The 5,239-nt window shown below is 52.2% G+C and overlaps 1 non-coding gene across 1 annotated transcript; it reads right to left on the reverse strand.

Annotated features, from left to right (window-relative positions):
• Positions 1-1,319: 1,319 nt before the first annotated feature.
• On the reverse strand, positions 1,320-1,438 carry LOC136852050 (5S ribosomal RNA). Its single transcript, XR_010857070.1, has one exon. It is a non-coding gene; the product is annotated as a 5S ribosomal RNA (ribosomal RNA).
• Positions 1,439-5,239: the final 3,801 nt, after the last annotated feature.

Raw genomic sequence — 5,239 nt, forward strand, 5'->3', positions numbered from 1 at the left:
ACCAAGTTTCGATAGTCTGAAAGCAGTCAGGTTCAGAGCGGGGAGATTCAAGATATCTCGTGAAGTGGGTTTGTATGAGCAGGTCTGCTCTCATAGGAAGGGTCCTCGGGAACGTCTACCAACCAGAAGAGAAACTCCAGAACCAGTGGTTCGAAGGCCAAAACGTGGGGATGAGAGTCATCCTCGTCCCTTGTGAGGCCACGAACTTGCGTATGACTTCTCCCAGAATTTAGAACGGGGAAAAGGCGTAAACATCTATTCCGTCCAATCCCAGAGAAGAGCATCTATCGCAACTGCCCCCGGGTCGAGTACAGATGAGCTTTATAGAGGAAGCCTCGCTGTTCTTGAGGTCGTGAAAAGATCCACAAGATGGCGACCCCAAAATTTCCAATAATCTTGGCAAACCTCCTGATGAAGGGTTCATTCCTTCGGCAGGAGTTGATGGCGCCAACAGAGCAGGTCTGCTCGAACATTTTCGACCCCTGCAACAAAACTTGTGAGAATCGAAATGTTGCGAGCATAGGCTCAAAGAATAATCTCTCTTGCAAGGCTGAACAGGGAACAAGTAGTATTGTCTGAGTTTGCTAGAACTACACGATTGCAAACTTGGACCTCGAAGAATTGAGAGCTAAAAGATAGCCGCCAAATCTTTGAAGTTGATGTGCCAGGACACCTGTTCCTCTCCAGGTTCCTAACACTTCCTCTCCCTCTAGTGTTGCCCCCAACCTGTTGACGACCCGTCGGAAAAACAACACTAGGTCGGGGTTCAGAAGCTTGAGGGAGATCCCTTCTGCAATTTCGTTGGATCGAGCCACCACTACAGATCCTCTTTTACATAAGGAAGAATTCTCAATTCCTCTTTCAAGTCTTCCTTGCTTTGCCAGTTCTCCAACAGAAAGAACTGAAGAGGCCTGAGATGCAGACTCCCCAGTGAAACAAACTTCTCCAGCGAGGAAATGGTCCCCAGCAGACTCATTCATTCCCTCACCGAGCATGTTTCCTTTTTCAAGAAGGCCAAGACTTTTTCGTACATAGAAGTTGCCGTTCTTGCGACGGAGACGCTATAAAAGCCGCTGAATACATCTGAATTCCCAGACACAATGGACAGTGAGGGGATCAGCTGCGACTTTTCCACAGACCAGAAGTCCCAGGGACTTCACGAGTTGCAGAGTCAACTGAAGGTCCTCCAGATACCTTCGCTTCGACGACGCTCGAATCAACCAGTCGTCCAAGTAGAGTGAGATCCTGACGTGCGACAGGTGCAACTGCATCGCAACGTTTTCCATGAGAAGTGTAAACACTCTCGGAGCAAAATGCGACGCCAACAGCATCTGGTGTTCCCAGGCGGTCACCCATCCAAGTACTGACCAGACCCAACGTTGCTTAACTTCACTGATCGGACGAGAAGCGGTGCTTTCAACGTGGTATGGCCGTTGTGCAGAGTCCAAAGCAGAGAGCCCTGAACTGGTACGTCTAGTCCCCCAAGACAACCTGAGATACTTCATCGAACGTGGATGAATTGGGGCGTGAAGATAACTATCTTGGAGATCCAAAGATACCATCCAATCCCCGGGATGAAGGGCTCCTAGTATTGACTGCGAGGTCTCCATCTTGAACTTTTCCTTCTGGACCAAGTTGTTCGACTTGTTGACATCCAAGACGGGTCTCCAGCCTACTGAAAGTTTTGGGACTAGAAACAATCTGTAGTAAAATCCCGGGGAACAGCGAGTCCAAGACCTGTTCCACTGCTCTCCGCTCGAACATCTCAATAGCTAGAGGTAAGACATCTTAATTATAAGAAAAGTCAAAAGCAAAATCAAAAACGGTCCACAAAGAGCGTATGCCAAGTCACAGATCCAGTCGAATACCAAAAAACAACCAAAATACTTAAGTGACAACAAATTTGAAATCCAAATGGCGGAGGAACTGACAACAGGTGTTGACAGTCCGGCGACAGAGAAAATCTGAATAGAAAATGGGAATGGTTCCTGATACCGCCTCCCAGCGGCGGGAATGGGTACTAACCACCTGCCCGGCCACTGCGTGTACAAAAGAAATTTTGAAATTCTGTCGGACTTGGAAAATACAGCTATATATATATCTGACAGGTAAGTCTCATGAACAAATTTGCATTTTTGAGCGCCCGTCGAATAACAGGGCTGGGGTGCTAGCCTGGCTCATGGTCCAGGCCACAGGATGAGAAGGCTGCGCGACACCTTTCATTGCTGCCTGGTGGACAAGACGGTTGCGTTTGTCGGCCTTCCTCTTGTCCACCGCAGCCTCCACTTCTCCTCTGGGGAAGAGGGAGGTGGTGTCCAGAATTGGTCCGTTGTGCAGGGAGACTGCAGCTTCGGCGCTCACTGGTCTGTAGATTCGGGACAACAGCGCATCCCGTCTCTTCGGTGCCAGGTTTGCCCACAGGTTTGCCGTCTGGTGGGCTATAAAAGAGATGGCCTTTCCACCCAACTGGCAAAGACTCCTGAAGGTCGGGTCTTCGTTCTGAGAGCCAGATGAAGACGCAATCCTCGACAATGCGAAGGCCCAGTTGTCAAACCAGGAGATCGCCTGGAGAGCAGACAGAGCTGTCCCCTCCAGGCGTTCAGCTCAGCTTGCGTGAGAGCGCAGGCTCCCCAGTTAGCTGAGCTGAAGTGGTACGCCAGAGAGCAGACGAGCCCAGGCCCAGTTCCACTACCTTCTGCTGCAGTGCTCCTCCAAAGGCACGTGTCACGTCTGTCTCGGCAGAGGGGGAGGTAACAGCTTGGTGGCTAAAAACATGGAAGCGAAGACGTTGGTCCGGAGAACAAGTCGTTCACCTGCTTGAGGACGCTGTCCGCCAAGGGAGACCATGGTAGTCCAAGGGAATGTTTCGGTTCCATCTTGGAAGCGTAAAACTTCTCCAACCTGGCAACCGTTCTTCCAAGGGGGTTGGAAATGGTTCTTCCAGACCGCTGTGCTGATGAATCAGCGCAATGACCTCAACAAATGCTCTCTGCATTTCTGGAGTATCCGCATCTCTTGGAAGAGGACCTTCCAAGAGACAGTCTTCCAGAAACGCCCCTCCCGCAGGAGAGCCCGAGACAGACCCCGTATCTCTGTCCCTGACAACAGAGGCGTACGACCTCTCACTCGGTTGGAGTGAGGAAGGAATGGACGCCCCCGATGCCGACTGTACAAGAGCCTCAACTCCAGTAATTCTATCGACCCCCTGTCTCCTCCCAGAGAACCACAAGGAAGTTGAGGGGGTGGGAGAGGCAGAGCGAGCACTACCGTCGTGTCCACTGGTATAACCAGTGGAGGCCACGGACCCCTTACGATCTCCAACCCATGGTGGAGCGTCGCGAGAGGGCCTAGATGGACTTACTCGTCTGGGCGAACAACCGTCTTGACGATCAGGGGACAGCCTCCTCACAGCCAATCCACGCTCTGATGCTGAACGGTCCTCCGCACTGGAGCGTGTAGAGGAGACCAACGCAAGGGTGCGGACTGCCGATTGGAGACCGCTGTCCCTAACGTCTGGGCGTGTTCCAGCCTTCTTCGATGCCGAAGCAGTCGAAGAAGGCTGCGGGGACCTCTTCTTGGTTCCTCCCGACAACTTCGCAGCAGAGACGTCCATGGACACCTTCTCCGATGATCCTTTGTCCGACTTAGACAAGGATGACGGTTTAGGTGAAGGAGAAGCCCAAAGTCTCTTCCTCTTCTCTCATTCCGTGCCCAAGCTCGCTACAGGAAAGGAGCGGCTTGAGGCCGCATGGTCTCCCTTAGGCGACTGTGCTTTGGAGAAACGATATTGGCTACGTAGGTGCGAAAGCGGAATCAGTTCAAGAGGATGAAGCCCCTGAACTGTTTGAGGAGGGTACCAAGGTAGCCTTCCCAGTGAGAGATCCAGCGGTCTTCCTCCGAGAGGAGGACTGCACCCCATTAGAAGAGCAAGTCTTCTTGGGGGGAAGGATCCACTCTCCCCTTCTTACACCGACTGGTTGTAGAAGAGGGGGGTGAAGAGGCAGAAGAAGACGAGGATGATGACGAAGTAGAAGAGTAGAAGACGAAGATGCAGACGGCTGGCGTGCACGCTTCTTCTTCTTCTTGATCAGCGACAACACAACATCCCCCAACCTACCAAAGACAGACCAGAGGTCGACGGGGGTGGGGGCAGCAACAGCAGCTGACACAAGAGCACAATGATTGGCTGGAGACTCATGCCGTAAGGTGGTAGTAGGCAACACAGAGGCAGACGCAGGCAACAAAGTAAAGAACGTCTGCATGACCGGCACAGGCATTGGTGGAAGTGTGGTGGGAGGCGTGGGAGCGTAGCCAGGCGGGGTCGGGGTGACCGAGCAGACCAGCCCAGCCACCGTCGACACGGAGATGGCTGGAGTAGGGACAGCACCAAATGCATGGTGCGTTCCGACGGTGGTCATCACACTCCCTGGCAGCACAGCGGTGATGGTAGTGGTGGTTACAGCATCAACTGTGTGGGTAGCGGGAGGGGGAGGAGTACTCCCGCTCACGCAGCACTGTTGGTGCGTGCGAGGAGCGATGGCAGATCAGGCGTACCAACCATCCCGAGCGACTCCCACGCCTGACTCAAACCGGGCACAGATGCCAACCCTGCAGAAGACAAAGACGGGTAGGGGGGCACCCCTAACCCAGGGGCCAGCGACTCTGGGTGAGGGGGAGAACAAAGAGGAGTGTAGCCTAGGTCTGTAAGGTGTTAAAGAAACGAGCAGGTAAAAGTTACTGCTACTTTATTACAGATCCAGGCAGTTTATATAGCGGCCGACTGACGCCGGCCCGCGAGAGACAATGGAATTGACTGTGACCTGAGGTCGAAACAATAAACAATAATATGCAGTGAACGAGTACAAATTACAATACAAAACATACAGAACTACAATATGGATACAGTCTTGATGCCTGTGAATGAAGAAACATGTGATACACAATGTGTGACATTTGTATAAATACGCATAAAGTAAAAATGGTTAAAAATGCGTGACCTGGCGCGTTTTAGGCGTGACTAATTGAGTTTGAAGAAAATGGGAAGTCACAAAAGAAAACATGCTCAGCGGAGACTTAATTAATGGCGCCGCCGAAACACTACGCTGGCGCCAATGTGGTGACTTTACAAATACTTCCCCCCCCAAGACGAGGGACGCGTCTGACTAATCCCTGTATCTGTTGGGATGCTGAAGGGTGCCGCGGCTCCTTGAAGATAACGGAGGGGCCTCCCGCCTGTGAG

Source organism: Macrobrachium rosenbergii, chromosome 24 (genome assembly GCF_040412425.1).
Source record: "Macrobrachium rosenbergii isolate ZJJX-2024 chromosome 24, ASM4041242v1, whole genome shotgun sequence".
Classification (NCBI taxonomy): Eukaryota; Metazoa; Arthropoda; class Malacostraca; order Decapoda; family Palaemonidae; genus Macrobrachium; species Macrobrachium rosenbergii.